The sequence below is a fragment of the Mytilus trossulus genome, chromosome 6 (assembly GCF_036588685.1).
Source record: "Mytilus trossulus isolate FHL-02 chromosome 6, PNRI_Mtr1.1.1.hap1, whole genome shotgun sequence".
NCBI classification, from domain to species: domain Eukaryota; kingdom Metazoa; phylum Mollusca; class Bivalvia; order Mytilida; family Mytilidae; genus Mytilus; species Mytilus trossulus.
Window position 1 is genome coordinate 73,093,940 of NC_086378.1, and position 17,999 is coordinate 73,111,938.

General features: G+C 30.1%; 2 long non-coding RNA genes across 3 annotated transcripts; both read left to right on the plus strand.

The window, feature by feature from the left end:
* Positions 1-672: 672 nt before the first annotated feature.
* Positions 673-2,166, plus strand: LOC134721822 (uncharacterized). Its single transcript, XR_010107936.1, has 3 exons — positions 673-742; positions 1,048-1,109; positions 2,009-2,166. It is a non-coding gene; the product is annotated as an uncharacterized LOC134721822 (long non-coding RNA).
* Positions 2,167-3,903: 1,737 nt separating this feature from the next.
* LOC134721821 (uncharacterized) lies at positions 3,904-10,748 on the plus strand. 2 transcript variants are annotated; one of them, XR_010107935.1, is made up of 6 exons: positions 3,904-3,974; positions 4,827-4,891; positions 5,516-6,738; positions 7,465-7,538; positions 7,865-7,923; positions 9,032-10,748. It is a non-coding gene; the product is annotated as an uncharacterized LOC134721821 (long non-coding RNA). The 2 variants fall into 2 exon arrangements; XR_010107934.1 differs by having other exon boundaries at positions 7,465-7,534.
* Positions 10,749-17,999: the final 7,251 nt, after the last annotated feature.

The following is a 17,999-nucleotide window of genomic DNA, read 5'->3' on the forward strand; positions in this document are numbered from 1 at the left end:
CAAGTAACATGTATAAAAGCACATCTGATATTTTTACTGTTTTATGTATGAGTTCAAACAATTAATTTTTATATTGAGAATTACTTCCATGCTGCCATGAATGTAAAAAGAAAATATTGTGAGATGCTTTGGAACATTCTTTGGACAATTGTATATTGGATTATATACAACGGAAAGGACATTGGAATATTAAAATGGATTCAGTGAACTGGTTATCACAAAGAATTATGTTGAAAAGCATGAAAAGTAGCCATGGCAGCAGCTCCAAGGAAGATGGTTACATAAATCTTCAACCAAGTCTGAGGCTTCACCAAGAAAATAAGAAGGCAAGTTTAATTAAGCCAAACATTTTCTATACAATCAGTAATTTGATAAAAATTGTATATTAAGGGCATATGATAGAGTTGATGTTGCTAATGTAAAATGTTATTTTTGCCATTCAATGGGAGATAACTCATAATTTACGTTTATAAACAATGGAATATATTTAAATTATTATTTTTGTGGAGTTGAAAATTCAATCAATAAACTTAAGACTTACTGTTTTTGATTTTAATCTTTTATATTGATTTTACAGTTATTTATGTTATAGTAAGAAATTGGAATAATGTTTGGTAAATGTCAGGGAAATTGAAATATAAAGTATATAAATTGTAAATTTTCATATATTTCAGGTTTTTTTTGTGAGATTTTTTCATGGTGTGGGAATAAGACTTGGAGGTCTAAGACAGCTAGTATATAGGTAGGTGCCAGTATACAGTTTCGAATAAAATAAATGTTTTATAAATATTCTTTTTAAATTTTATGTGGTTCAGGCTTGAAAGTTTCTAAGAGTTTGGTTTCTAGTTTACGCATTTTTTTTTTATCAGTACAAACATAACGTAATTTTGAATATCGAACCTAATTATTTAGTTTGTTGGATTGCTATCTAGTTAATATATGTTCTCAGCCTCTATTACACATATATAACCTATTTCTTTATAATTTCATATGGTAACAGCGATCTTTTGAAACCATTCTGGTAAGACTTAACACTTTATATTTCAGATTGGCATCAGCTTGTCTGTAAGGATTGAGGCTGAGAATGGCCATTGGAGCTGACTAATATGGTAAGAACCAATACATAAATTAATGAGTCATTTAGCCAAGAACATGTAAATACCCTAGAATGTTATGCAAAGAAGTATTATATTTTAATTATGCAGATCTTGAGACGTAGTAAACTTTAATTTTTCTTGAACTATAACTGTGATATAATCTAAAGGGAGGTATCAAGATAAATAAAGGAAATAAAAAAATTATTCAGTTACTTAGAAAATCTTACTATCTGTAAGTTTTCTAAAATTGTTCCCGTATATACATTGTATAATGAATGGGATGTGGACCATCATGTGGTATGATTGCCACTGAAACAACTATCTCCCAGAGACCAAATGATATGTAAGCAACAAATGGTCACTATGGCCTTCAACAATGAGCCAAACAGATACCTTACAGTTAACTTTAAAAGTTAGAAACATGGCAAAATGTGAAACAATTCAAACAAGAAAACCAACAGCTTGATTTATAATGAAACCATGAAATAATAACCATTATCGCTATTTTGTGCATTTTTCCTTTGATCTTTTTTGTGATAATTTTCATATCATGCTTCTCGCTTGAGATGGAAAAATTATCGCTAGAAACTAAGGAGACCACGTGGCGTTGCTAACAAAATTGACATTGAAATTGACAAGGTCGTCATAGGTAAATTAGCGATAAACAGATTATCATTGGTCATCTCAACGATAATCTATAAATACGTCGAACAACAACCAACTACTTGTCATCCCTTGTTTGCTACTGAAGACTGGTTGTTTGTAAATTCAGTCTACAGAATCACTTCAAAGCAAAGTGAAAGCTATGTTCTATTGTTCTATGCATCACAAGTGCATTTATTAACTAGTTACTTATTCCTTTGCATTGAATATTGTTCTGAAAGATATTAGAATGTATATTTCTTTTTCAGGTGACTTTAACTGTGGCTGCAGGAAATGATTGTGCAATACAACTGAAACCAAAAAGAATGTAATTCAGACTATTTTTGTGTATGTTTTAAAAAATGTTCATATTTTTTTACCAAAAAAAAAATTTAAAAATTGTAAAGATTCTCCATTTTCAACAAAGCTGAAAAATAATGTTATTTTGTTAAAATGTACATTTTGGTTTTCTGATTTGTTGGATGTATCTCTTTTTTTCTTCATTAGTTTGTTATTTTTTGCAGTGTTTTTAGCTATAAAAAAGATTATTTCACAAGAAGCATAGAAAAAAACACATCTTGGTGAGAAAAGATTAATTCAGATTTTTAGTGTTAAATGCCACAATAAGCAAGATTTGTTATATATCTTGGTGTCCATTTTTTCAATTGGTTGAGAAAATTGGAGTAATGGAAGTGAACCACCTAGGTGAACAATGATGTACTAAATATTTTTGTTAATTATTTAAATAATTTATATCAAATTATTTATTATTTATTATAGCTATACCATCTTGTATTTTTGTTAGATATAGCAATGATGTGGAGTCTAAACAGGTGAAATTTTTGGCAAAGGGAGGTAATAAATTATTCCCCTGTTTAACTCCTCATTCTTTTAAATTTATTATTTTACTTAAATATTCATATGTATAAGTTTTTTGTTTAATATCAGATGTATACTAGCTAACAATGACTATTATTCAGAGTTCTGTAAATAAAAAAAAATGTAAACAGAGCTCCAGATAATAGATTTAAGGGTGGGAGAAATTATGGGACACTATCGGTAGAATTGATTTGGTGAAATTTTCAAGATACATGATTAATTGAGAGTGCATCTGATATTTTTTTTATTTATTTCTATAAATAATGGACCAAATACGAAAAGATTGCAATTAAGATAATGATGAGAGCAGCTCTAAGGAAGATGGTCAATAGAATTTTCAACCAAGTCTGAGGCTTTATCATGAAATTGAGAAGGCAAGTTTATTGAAGTCAAACAATTTCTATACATTTTCTAGAAATATTTGTTAAATGTACATATTCATCCTTATTTTCTGCATGAAAAACATCTTTCAATAATTTATTTACCAGTTTAATATTTTGGGATACCATTGTCAAGGGGTACAATCAAAATCACGTGATGGATATACACACACCGGAAGTAACAGGCGAGCAGACCGCTTGAAAGGTAAGTAGTCGTATTTACTTGTTTATATCAATGAAATTTAATAAATAAGGTAGTGCACGGAATGTCGGATACTATCTAGTTTTGAAATACACAATTATCATTGCTGGAAATCGTGCAGTTAATGCTAACACTTCGACACAAAAATTCGTTGAAAATTTGGAACTGTGTCAAAGTGTTTTCAATAACTGCACGCTTTCTAGCAAAACCAATTGTGTATTTTAAAACTACATACTATCCGACATTCGGTGTGCCAACTTATTAATCAAAATTTAATTGATATAAACAAGAAAATGCAACTACTAACCTTTCAAGCGGCGAGTTCGACTGTAACTTCCGGTGTGTGTATATCCATCACGTAATTTTGATTGTACCCCTTGATTGTACATTAACAAGAATTTCTATTACAATTGCAGGAGTAAATTCTAAGATAGGAATTAACTTTCAAGGGGAGACTAGCACAATTAACAGCAAGATTTGTTCATTCAATGGGAGACAACTCATTTTCATTATTCAAATTAGTTGAGTGCAGAATTCAAATCATAAACCTTGACTACTTTTGTTTGTTTTTCAATCTTTACAAAATATGTGGATTTTATACTATTGGTACTTGAAGTAAGAAATCAGAAAAATCTGTGTAAATCAATCTTTAGGTTGACATAGAAATTGGTTTGTAAAATTAATAAATGTGTTAATTTCTTTTTAGGTACTTTCTGTGGCATGTTTTCATGGTGTGGGAATAAGACTTGGTGGTCAAATACAGCTAATATGTAGGTAGGTACCAGTATTGTTAATCCTGTTTAAAAAAAAATAATCTATAAATAAGATTATTTTAAAATGAATACTGACTTTTTTAGGGTTAAAGGTTTATAAGAGTTTGGTCAACAGTATATACTCTTTATTTTATCAGTATCATATGACAATGGTCTCTTGGCAAAGTATGGCCTTATAATAGATTTTAAATTTCAACTTTTATCATAGAATATCAAAGGGGCCCCAATTTGGATCTTAAATGGATATATTTCAAGAAACTTAATGTGACTTAAAATAAATCGCTTCTTTATAATACATTGTAGTCTCCATAATTAGCTATATTGGGAGATATTATCAAAATGCTATAATTTTGTGAATTTTCTTACCTAAAAGCTTAAAGAATACCTTTGATCCAAAATGTTTCGTAACTTATAGGAACCAAGGGTAATACATGTATTTAAATAAAAAGACGTAAACTATTACTGGATATGCTAAAAACTGTTCTGAATTGTGAAAAATTGGACCTTAATTGGCGCTTTTGCGAATACACCAGAATTGCATAATCAAGATGTCATAACTTAATAGTTTATAGTGTCAGGTGCCAAAATGAAGTGTTTATTTTGTATCAATAATGATACCAGAACAATATATATGTTAAATTTGTAGTATTTGGGCTTGATTTAAAAAAAAAAAAAAAATCTTAGGGCCAACTTAACCCTTTTAAGCCTACTCGTTTTAGGATTGAATTGTGTTGTTGGATTGATGTCTAACCAATGTTCTCAAAACCTATCGCATATATAACCCATTTTATATATCATAGATACAGTATTTCAGAAGTTATCCTTTAAAACAATTTTGTATTTTATATTTCAGGTTAGCACCACAGCTTGTCTACAAGGATTGAAGCTGGGAAACGGCCATTGGAGCTGAATTTTATGGTAAGAAACTAAAATATTGATTAATGAACTTTTTAATTCACCATGTATTTTTTTATGAACACATGTATTTTGAAATATTTTCCAAATTAATAGTTTTAATTATACTGGTAATCTGGATTGGGTATTTAAGAATAAAGAGATGTTATAAGATTGCCAACTACTCAACTATCAATAAGAGAAGCAAATTACAATCACTGTAGGACCTTCAGCAATGAGCAAAACCTATATGACTGTAAATAATGCAACTGGTTGAATATCACAATAGGAACTTGTATTTATAAATCTAATCTCTAATGCAAAACTTTGAGGCCAGATTTTTCTGAAATCTTGGGATTATTTATCTTGCATATTTGTCCATTTGTTGAAAAATCACAAGAATAGCATGCAATAATTTCTGGTTTTACAGTACCAGTTTTAAAGGCCCTGCCTGAACATAACAAAATGTGAAACAGTTTCAAACTAGAAAACCAATGCATTAATTCATACAACTAATAAAGGAAAATAAACATGATGCACATCAACCATTGATTTTATCATCCTTTTTTGCTAATAATTGTATAAATCGGTAAATCGGTTTGATCTTGTTTTGACAAATATGTTTAAGAATGTTTATTTCTATTTCAGGAAGCTGTGGCTGCAGCAATGATTATGTGATAAAACTGAAGAATGTTATTCAAATTTTTTTTGTATATATTTCAAAACATGTAATTTTTTATAAAAAAAAAAAAAAAAAAAAAAAAAGGTGTAAAGATTCTCCATTTTCAATTAGATTGGAAGCTTGTATTTACAATTGTTAGATCTTCTTCGTTATTCCCCCACCCCCTGTATCTCTATTTCATTTTTACTTTGAAAATGAAATGGAACAGACAAATTTTACTTGTCAACTTAATAATGGTCTGTCTAGTCAAAAGGCCTAGGTCCAGTTGGTTTAGAATGGAGAATCTAAAAAAAATATGTAAAGTGGGTTTTTTTAGTTTCCTGAATTTTTATATACATTTTGTTATTGCTCCCTTTCAATTTTTATAAATTCCAGATTTTAAGTTTTGGATTTATGGGGCTTTATTCATAAAAAAGGGGGATTTTTCACACCTGGACAATAACTCAAAAAGGCTTTCACCAATGTCCATGAAACTTTGGTGAATTGTTTATATCTATTGACATAAGCTCCCTTTCCCTTTTTATTAATTTTAGATTTTACGTTTTCTTAAGTAATGAATTTTTATACTTAAAAAAGGGGGATTTTATGCAGTTTTGGTGAAACTTAAAAGAGCAACGGCCGTATCATGTGCTAAAGCGCATCCCTTTATTGAAATGTGTTGTAGTTTTTACATATTATTATTTCTTTATTTTAATTATACAAATTTTGTATTGTTAAATATTTAAAGGGTGTGGAGTCTCAACAGGGTGAAATTTTCAGGACAAAATGGAGGTAATTCCTTTGTTATACTCATTATACTTGAAATTTCCTGAGTGTTTATATGGAATATAACTTTTTTAATTAAAATATTCACTTTTGTACACATTTTCTTTAAATATCAGATGTATACTTGCTAAAATTACTTTTATTTAGAGTTCTGTAAATAAAAAAAAATGTAAGCAGAGCTCTAGCTATAGATAATAGATTTGGAGGGTGGGAGAAATTGTGGGTAACTACAATTGATTAGGTGAAATTTCAAAAGACTTAAAAAGTGCATCTGATATTTATTTTTACATAATGTTATTTCTGAAAGCAAATGGACAATAAGATGAGGACATAAACCACCTTCCAGGTTAGGATAGCAGCTCTTAAGGAAGATGGTCAATTAAATCTTCAACCCAGTCTGAGGCCTTACCATGAAAAATATGTGGTGAGTTGAAATATTCCACAAAACTAATGATCATATTATTATAGGCATTTTAAATTATTTGTTTATAATGGGTTTGATTTTGAGGACATCTACATCAATGCTGAACAATTTTATAACGCATTAAAAAGAAGATGTGGTATGATTGCCATTGAGACAACTATCCACAAAAGACCAAAATGACACAGACATTAACAAATATAGGTCACTGTACAGCCTTCAACAATGAGCAAAGCCCATACTGCATAGTCAACTATAAATGGTTCTGATAAGACAATGTAAAACAATTCAAACAAGAAAACTAACGGCCTTATTTATGTAAAAAAAATGAACGAAAAACAAATATGTAACACATAAACAAACGACAACCACTGAATTACAGGCTCCTGACTTGGGACAAGCATGTACATAAATAATGTGGCGGGGTTAAACATGTTAGCAGGATCCCAACCCTCCCCCTAACCTGGGACAGTGGTATAACAGTACAACATAAGAACGAACTATAAAAATCAGTTGAAAAAGGCTCAACTCATCAGATGCACAAAAATACAAATGGATGTGAACAACAACTTGTATTCAATTGAATTGTTTTGTACCTTAGGTATCAAGTTAACATACAGAAAATGATAGTATAAGACAAATTCATAAGAAATGTGACAAGGCATAATTTTGTTACACTTTTAAAAAAAATCTTATGTACAATTTAATCTTGAAAACATTTTTTTCCAGGTTGTTGAAATTACAATGTTTTCATGGTGTGGGGAGTAAGACTTGAATATCTGATATTGTTAACATGATAGTAGGTATACAAGCTTTTAGTTTTTTTCATAATTTAATAGTAATTGATATCAATTGTTTTTTTAAAGGTTTGAAATACTATACTATATGATAAAGTACAAGTTTATTTTTGTATTGCAAACTTAATAGAATTGAAAATAGCAATCGAGAATGAGTTGGAGAGATAAAAAAAACATACAAAGAGCAGAAAACATAACCATTAGTTTGATTTTGAATACCAATTATTTTCTCACAGAATTTTGTATGTTATTCGAGAACTTTTAATCAATTATTATGATCTATATATATTTTTTAAAGTTGCGAATAACTGACCTTGAACTTTGTTTTACAGGTTAGCATCACAAGTTTCCTTTGGGTAACTTGCTTGAGGAGTAAAGAGAGCTGTTTAAGGTGAGAATTTATTAATCAACAAACAATTTAAATTTTAATTATACATGTATCTATGCCCCTAGATATCTATGTATCCATTTTTACTGATTTTTTGTCCCTTTCCTGAACAAGAAATATGAAGGGGATATAACCTGATATCAAGTAAAAAAATAGCTTTTATAAAAAGATGCATAATAACTGCCTTACATTCAGTGGTTCATATATTCGTTTCAACTTTCAAAAGAATTTTATTCCTACATTTTTAACATAAATTTTGTGTGGAGTAAGTGTCAACTAAACAACAAATAACATACCGTATTCAATTATTTTAACTTTTTGTTTAGTGAATTTATCAGCAGCTTCTGCATTCATCATGTTGAATATTTCAAATAATTACTCATGGAAAATTGATGTTAAGGTGGTACCCAACACTTTCACTAAAATTAATTTGGCTCGTTTATATTTTCATAAAATTTTGACAAAGTATTACTTTTGACCCTTTGACAAAAATATAAAAATTTCAAAAACGTTGAACGAACTATTTTATCAGATAAATTACACTGATTATATAGCAGTTTTACAAACACTACTTTTGATCATTAAAAAGCTTAATCCTCCCTAAATAACACAACGTAATTAAAACGTTTAGCTGATTTTACAGAGTTATCTCCCTGTAGTGTAAGGTACCACCTTTAAGTCTCAGAAAAGTTTGGAAAGTTTATTTTTGTCTTCAGGAGCCTGTTTCTGGGGTTGTATGTTGATGTGTTACATATTTGTTTTTTGTTCATTTTTTGTACATAAATGAGGCCATTAGTTATCTTGATTGAATTGTTTTACAGATGTCATTTTGGGAATCTTTTATAGTTGACTTGATAATGGTTTATGGGCATTGCTCATTGTCGACAGTCATACAGTCTATAGTTGTTTTAAATTTCTGTATCATTTGGTCTCTTGTGGAGAGTTGTCTCATTGGCAATCATACCACATCTTCTATTTTTTATATTTCACATTCAGTGATATCAGGTTCTTTTTTTATTTGAAAAATTGCACATTAAATGTTATTATATTCCAGAATAAAAATTAATTCGAAATCAAACAATAATTAAAACTTGACCTTATTTCTTTTCAGTTGAAAGTGTCACCTTTGCTGCCTTGTGTGGTACAATCTCAGTCCTGCAAACCGTGGCTGAACTGTTACTATCTTTTTTTAGTAGTATCCTTAGACAGTAATCTTGTGGCAGAATGAGTTGTAAACAAATTGTTTTTATTCCTGTATTGAGTTTCAAATTGGATATTTTTTTATTTATATTGTTTGTATTCCATTTGCATTCAATTATTGTTTTTTAATTGATGAATCATTAAAACTTAAATTTTGCGGGGTCCTAAAGGACTTTCTTAGAGGGGGCAAGCGCAATTGATTAAACAAAATTTTTCCCGCAACAGGGAGAGGAGACATCCCCATAAATATGCCTTTGAAATGGGGTGTTAAAGAAGATTTGTATTGTTTGTTTGTTTGTCCATCATCAGCTCTCATCCACAGCTTGGTAGATTTTCATTGAAACTTTCAGCTGATTTTCTGTACTAAAGGCAGTATGTTTTTTAATTTATTATAATGAAATTTTGGGTTTTCCCAACCTTTTTGAAGTGAAAACAATGGAACACAGTGTTGGCAGATACTGAAGATTATTTGAAAGTTTAGAGAAAGTCCTATTTAATCTTGATAATTGTGGGTTAAAGTTGTAGATGGATAAACAAACATATCATACACTTACTCACTTTACCTATTTGCGAATCCAGAACTTAACATAAAGGGGCCCAACACCAGTCATTTCCTGTACAATCAACCAAATTTTTCCTCCGGAAGGGGTTTGGGGGGGGATATTTAATAAAGATTAATATGCTTAGAAATTTGGTGTGAGTAAAATAAACTTTACTTTTTATTTTAAAACAGCATGTGATTAAAAATATGAAATGAATTGTTAAACATATCCTTGGTGATCTAATAATTTTTTGCACAGATCAAGATAGTTAGTCAGTGGTGGATCCAGAAATTTTCCAGGAATATGGGGGGCACTGACTGCTTCAGCGGGGCCCTGCTCCAGTCATGTTTTAGTGATTCCCTAAATATTAAACCAAATTTTTCCCACTGAAGGGGGCCCTCTGAAAAATCCTCTTAATCCACGTCTCTGCTATTTTGTTTTTTTATAACCCAGTAAATAAGTTGAGTTTGTTCTCAAAAAATAATTTGATTCATGTATTTTTTATTGTAGCATAAACATAGCTTTAATTTCCTTTGTTTAAGAATTGTAATGTTTTTTTAATGTCATTTTTAAAAGTTGGCACTAATTGAGGATTCTGTTGTTTATGGAATTCTTTTATAAGTTTGGTTAGCAATAAAAAGGTTTTTTTTATTAAACAAAGAATAATTACTCTGTTTACAGAATTTAATACATGTATCAAAAATTAGACATGATTTAATTTAATTCATAATGCTTATTTAATTGGAAATTACATTAGGATTATCTCCCCCTAATTAGTATTTAAAACAATATTATAAAAACAACCCGGAAAATAAATAGAATCCTCAGTAATGTCAACATTTATTTTGTATAAATGTGATATTATGCTAATGATACAAAACCCATGATGCAGATCCTTTTCCTCCTTTTTATTGTAGAGATAATTTACAGACGTGTCCAAAATCATATCCCTAGAATCAATTTGTTTTTTGATATTCGTACACACCTAACAAAAGCAGATTGTGTTTGGTTTCATTTGGATATTTTGTATCATTGTGATATATCATAATAATTATAATTGGTAAATAAAATATATTTGAAAAACCAGCCTCATTTCATTTGAATTTGGATAAGTAAAGGGGGAAGAGATTTCTGTGGTCCACGGTAACTATAGTGGGTTTCTTTTATAAACTGAGACTTGGATGAAGAATTGTCTCATTGGCACTCAAACCACATTTTCTTATATCCATAGGGAACTTAACGTCCTTCAACAAGGAATCATTGAGCAATTAAAGGTCACGATATGTAACATATAAAATAATTATTATACAACTAAAAAATAACTTCAAAAAAAACAATCTGAACAACAAATATTCAAGACATAAATTAACGACAACCACTATACTACAGGCACATAAAATATTTGACTGGGTTTAACATGTTTGTGAGCGCTTAATCTTCCTATAATCTGAGACAGTGGTGTAACAGCACAACATAAAAACATAATGCCAATTTATTTTGTATATTTTTCACTCCAGGTGTAAAACAATAAATTGTTGACAAACTTCTTACAGAGCTAGTCCAAATTATAATACTCTAACAGTTGGCATTTATACTTCTTTATTTCGTCTACTGTTGAAGACTGAGTGTTGCCCTATATATATATTTCGTTTAGTTTTCTTTGTCATTGGGTTCTGATTTAAGTATACTCGCATGCCATTTATCAATATGCATTTACATGTATAAGTGTAAGTGCAGCAATTTGTTATTCTATTATTCATTGATATTGGACATCGGTAAGAGAAGACTACTATAGATACTATAAAGGTAATCGGACGTCGTTTTGGCAATACATGACGGAACATTGTCATTGGGCGTGGATTTGAGTATCAAACAATTGGACGTCGAATTAAGAACTTAATCACAGCTCTGTATATCTACAATCACTCTGTATACTGTATCTATCACCACGCTATACCCCGTGACACCCCTAATTATTTTTCTATAGAGGTTATGAAAACAATCCCCCTTTTTCAATTTTTTTTTTTTAACATAGTGCCACTCGATACCTTGCGCAAAAGATGCACCTGTTTCTCCTCTACAAGACCTATATAGTTATACCCGGTGACTCCCCTCATTATTTTTTCTTAGAAGCCATCAAATAGGCCAATCCCACTTTTTTCCGTTTTTTTCTTCAAATTTTTAGCCTTATAGTTTCAGGTTTTTTAACATAGCGCCACTCGATTTCTTGCGCAAAAGGTGTTGTTCAATAGTCTAATATGAAGTTGGGCTTCTATTGGAAGTATTCCGTTTATAGGATGATGATTGTTACATCTGCTACATAAGTTGTTGATGAAAGTATAAGCCTAGAGGTAGTTTTTTTCTAGAATTTTTCGATTAATTCTAGCATGGAAGTCAATATAATACTTCCATGATTCTAGTGAATTTGTTTTTTGGTAGTGTTAGCTCTTATCCATAGATAAGTACTAGAGATACGTAACACGAATGATTGAATAACACATGAAATGACCCAATGACACATGCAATTTTAATCTTAGTTTAAACAGTATTTATTAATGATTTTTTTTACAAGATTAAGTATAACAATGTTATATGAAGTTTTAATCTTAATTAGCATATATTGGTGACTTTTAAACACTGATTTATAAATAGTATTACATTAAAAGTGTATTAAAAATGATTTATTAAAGCAGGAAAGTTCATAAAATGTTATTATAATTTTGTGGATACATCTGTTCCTTATTGCATATATACGATTGCCCAATGTGTTCAATCTGGACTACCAAAGTTGGGGTCTCATTTGTATAAAAAATTAAAACTCACTGACACTCCATGAATTTACATCATGTATTTTATTTAACAGTCAGACAAATATTTTAAGTAATAATTTTCCAGAAAGTCTTAAAACCGTCCTGGACCTCCTGATTGCACTCAGTGCGAAATGTGTTCTTAGAACAAAAATAAAGATACAAGTTGCAAAAAAATTAGATCTAATTCTATGCAAAATGTGACGATCAAACGATGTCTTCTCATTTGTCCAACTTTTTAAAATAAGGTATTCTCATTTAGCCAACTTTTTATTTTTGTTAATTATTTGGTTGTTTGTTTAGTGATAGTAAGGTGTCTTTCTAAAATTTGACAGTAAATTTGTTCCTGTATGTTTTTATACTATTTAAAAAAATATATAAAATAGGCGATAGTAAGTTTTATAGTATATTTTAGATAATAAATAAATATTTCATCTTTTATACAGAAGAAACCCACAAATCAGGGGTTCGACGACTTACAGAAAAGCAGCATTTTTACTTCCCAATTTTGATAGCCTTTGGTAGTATCATATTGTTTCAATATCCATTAGTTGGTACCACCTATCGGAACTAGACAGTGACACGATTGCTTTAATTTAGCACTGTTGTACATTAAAGTCAATTTTCCATATTCAATCGTGTATTCCATATCAAATCCGACAATATTTAAAACGAACGAACTTTATACTTCAGTGTTTGTTTGTCTTGTATCATGTATAATTGTTCAAAGAAACCAGAATCTTATCTAAAATAGAGAGATATTTATAAGTATAGCTTCTTCATAATTTGATGCTAATTGTTGAAACCCAGGAGCTTTTGAGCTTCCTCATGGACCCTCTACCAGGACAACCATAATTACGCCTTTCATTCATAAAATCCTGGCCTAGGACTATTGAAATGTTTAGTAACGCCTTATACCGTATGTTTGGAATTTCTCGTTATTGGTCTTCTGCTTTTAAGATCAATCCAACCATTTTAACAAACCTTAGACAATTAATGGAGGAAGTTCGGCAAAGAAAAATAATTGCCGTTTTTTTTTCATTCCCCGCCCCCTCTTTCAAATATCATGGAAACGCCCCTAAACCTACATAGACAATAGCTGCCGAACCATCTATGGTCCGCAAATAGTCAAAAAATAACATGAGGACCTATGAGCTACGGTTCCGCAGCTACATAGACAACAGACTGACCCAACTTAAGGATAGACTACAGCAAGGACAGATCAACGTATATCACTACACTGATGCAGTATTCCACCTACTTCAACGAGGATGAAAATTAAATGTCAGTTGCACATTTTAACATGCTATGCTAAATAATACTACAGAAAATTTAATCCGGGTATAATTTTCACTCTTATTTTTCAACCCAAACTCTAATTTAAAAAAAAACCTTTGTTCTTGATTACCTTTGATCTCATCTATCCAACTTTTTTTACCTGTACTACATATAGTTTTTAAAAAGTTGGATAAATAAAAATGAACCGATCAAACACCCAACAGCGTTTGTTTAATGGTTAACATTGCACTGGGCAGTCGCACGTGTCGTTAAATAACAAACCAATAAACAATATAATGAAGTTGTAAGGTAATAAATATTTCAGGTATTGGGCAGTTGCCATCATCATGATTAGATTATCTAATTGACAAAAAAACACTTAAAATTTTAAATTTCAATTTACTAAACACAAAATGTAAGTACTAAAATGTATATTTAAGCAATAAAATGTATGATACCATATTTCACTGTTTTAATAGAGAAAATTACGGAAAGATAATGGAGCGTGGTATCTTTTTTAATTAAGATTATAACTTTCTAAAAGGAAACTCTTTAGGACTTCTAAATAGTGTATTTCAACTGTGCTAAACTTATTTTGAACATTAAAGTTATTTGTCCTGGTTAATTGTGCGGATGTTAGGTTTATGTAACACATTTCACTATCTTCATAAGGAAAAATAAAAACGGATATTACATTCAAATTCTCTTAAAAGAAACTTTTCAAGACAACTTCCCTCTGATCTTCATTAATATCGATATACTTGTAATACATGTACATCCTGAATAAATCACTTGTTATTTTTTATAAAATTTAGAAAAAAATAAACGTTCTAAAACGTTTCCCGTAAGAGCCTTATCTTTCATTATGCTCCATGGTCTCTATACCTTATCCCTTATGACCATGAAATTTTCTTCCAATGTGTCGTGACTTTCTATTGGCTCCTTTTTTTCAGTTAATCAAATTTCTCAGAATTTTCAGATAATCCCGGATTTTCTCAGATAATCCCGGTTTATCTCAGATAAACTAAGATTATCTCAGCTTAATTCAAATTCGAAAAAAATCTAGTTTATCTGAGAAAATATAGAAAATCCATTATCTGGAGAAAATCCCGGTTTATCTGAAAATTCTGAGATAAACCGGCATTATCTGGAAAAAATCGAGATAATCCCGGTTTATCTGAGCTTAATGTAAAAAAATGAGATAATCCTACTTTATCTGAGAAAATCCTGGTTTATCTGAGATCATTTAGGATTATCTATAAAAGTGGGTCAGGCGTGCCATAAACATGTAAAACCAGCAGACCAACAATAAAATTAACCCTTCAATGGGAAAGGGGAGGCAACTGCCTTAGTCAGCGCTTTCCCCCTCTTTCCCGCACAACACTATTACTGTCTAGATCAGGAAATTTTTCAAGAGCTAAAAAAAGCAATGTGAAAAAGCAACACATGCTATGTACGATATTATTCGAAAAGGTAGAGTACATAATCTGTCAATTGAATGCCAACTTGATCTATTTGATAAAATTGTTAAACCAATACTTCTGTATGGGTGCGAAGTTTGGGGTTTTGGAAATAATTCAATAATCGAGAGGGTTCATATTAAATTTTGTAAAATATTACTTCGAGTAAAAAAGTCTACTCCTGATTTTATGATTTATGGTGAATTGGGAAGATATCCATTTGATATTTCAATTAAGTTACGAATGATAAATTATTGGTTCAAGTTGGTAACCGGAAAACCTGACAAATTGCCTTCTATTTTGTATAATTTAGCAAATGCCAAATATGGCACAAATATTTTATGGTTAAAACAAGTCAAGTCAATTTTGGACACGTGTGGCTTGTCATATGTATGGGACAATATCTTTTTTGTAAATAAAACATGGCTACATGTAACCATCAAACAGAATTTAATAGATCAATTCAAACAAAAATGGCTAGCAAGCCTACAGGAATCACCAAAAGCATGAAATTATCGTTTATTTAAAGATACTTTGGAGTTTGAAAAATATTTTAATATTTTGGATGATAGGCAAATATCCTTATTTTTTAAATTTCGAACTTTGAACATGAAATTTCCAATAGAAACTGGAAGATGGCAAAAAATAGAAAGAGAAAACAGAAAATGTGTATTATGTAATTCAGATGCCATTGGTGATGAATACCATTACATTTTTAATTGTTCAGCTTTTGATAACTGTAGAAAACAATGTATTGCATTTTACTATAGAAATAGTCCAAATACATTGAAGTTTTATGACTTAATGAATTCAAAAAAATGTTCAGAACTGAACGAACTATGTAAACTTATTAAGGAGATCAATAACAAATTGAATTTTTCTGGGTGAACAATTGTGAATGCCTCTATCTACTTTCGTACATTATTTATTTATGTAATTTTGAAATATGTATAATTATCTCTATACCTTTGTAATTTGGTTTGTGAGAATAAAGATATATATATATAGATCTACTAGATCCTACTACTAGTAGTGATCTACGATTCATCTACTAATAGATAAACATATCAGTTCATATCATAGCAAATAGAATAGAATAGAATCGTTTTAAAATGTTTTATTCGCCAAAGTAGGGCCCAGGAGAGCAAATATTATATAGCATACATGCAGTTAGATTCTGTTGACAGTTCAGTTAAGTTTGCCTTGTCTTTTCTACTCTTACTATATTATACTACACTTCCACACAATATTATCAAACGGCAAACGTTTTCCTGTTTTAAAAATTGCCGAATGCCGGGCCGTTTGGTACTCTGAATGCAAATATATATTTGCATTAATTTTTAAGTCTTCTTCTCTAATGAGAAAGGTAAATGGGCATTTTTCAAAAAAAGCGTTCCTTTCAGACCTAAAAAATGGAAAATCAAATTAACCTATCTAAATTTTATTTCAAGAGTTATCTTGAATACCTCTATTATAGACCTGTTTGTAAACAAAGAATGTTATCTTAAAAATACTCTTTAAAATGATATTATTTTCTGTTTCGTAGGGAACAAAAACGAAACTGTTTCTTAACACACATATTTTTGCAATTTCAAATGTTTCCTATAGACATTTCAGTTTGTTTACTTTATATACTAGAACAATCTCATTTTTTTCTGAATTGGAGAACCAATTTTTTATCGATAAAGATTAGTCAGTACTTCACATATGAAGGTACAACTCATTTTACGTAGTGGACATTTTGATGCGTTTCGTAGTGGACAAAAGTTTCGTAGTTGACATCACTGAACCCTATTCTATGTTAATAAAAACATAATAAAAATTACATGAAACTAACCCTTGTTATTTGTTTTGCACGAATATAATTGAAAAAAAAGTAAAAAAGACTGCATGGTAGTGGTAGTGTCCACTACGAAACGTTTTTCTCCCATGCTTGTATCTTAGGTGACCGTTTCGTAGGGAACATATTCACATGTTGTTTTTTTTTCTCCACATTGAACCCCTGTATTGCAATAGTAACAAGACTGACTGTATTCATCAAAGCATGTATTAAGCTGTACACTGATATATTTTTCACAGTAATTTTAAAACCTGATACCGAAGGAGATTTGCCCCGTTTCGTAGTGGACATTTACAAAAATACGTTTTCACTCTAGTCCATTTGATGTGCTCAATTTTTCTTACCAACAATTTAATTGCCGTAATAAAAGCACCACTTCTTTTGTCAGACCCTAATGTTTATATCTCTTGCACACAAAAATTACCGTGATTGATTTTTATAAAACTGCGTATTAGCAAATTTTAATAACTTCGTTTCGTAGTGGACATTTTGTCAGGGACACACCTTCTGAAATTAAAAATCCTATGTTAAAAGCTGTTTATTAAAATATGTTAGCTCTGAACATACTTTTGAATTATTAAAGAACAGATATTAAGTAAAAATTGTTTTACATTTGCCTTTTATAACTGACTAAGTGGTATGGGTTTGAATAATGGCTTTGGGAAGTACCCATCTTTTGCTTTTAGCATTTATGTTATAAGTGCTACTCCCCCTTTTTGCATTTACATGAAAGAGTATCCTGGCCATCACTATTTTAAAAGCTTTTTAACTGCTTCACTTAACGAAAGTTGAAGCTCAGAAACCATTGCTGCAAATAAAGATCTGTCTTCAATTTAATTTCTCGTCAAATATCCTTTTAAAAATCCTACAGCTACTCCACTGATATTCCAAAATTCTCCATATTCTATATTTTCAGACAAGATGCATGAATGGTGTTTCACTTGGTGTCATC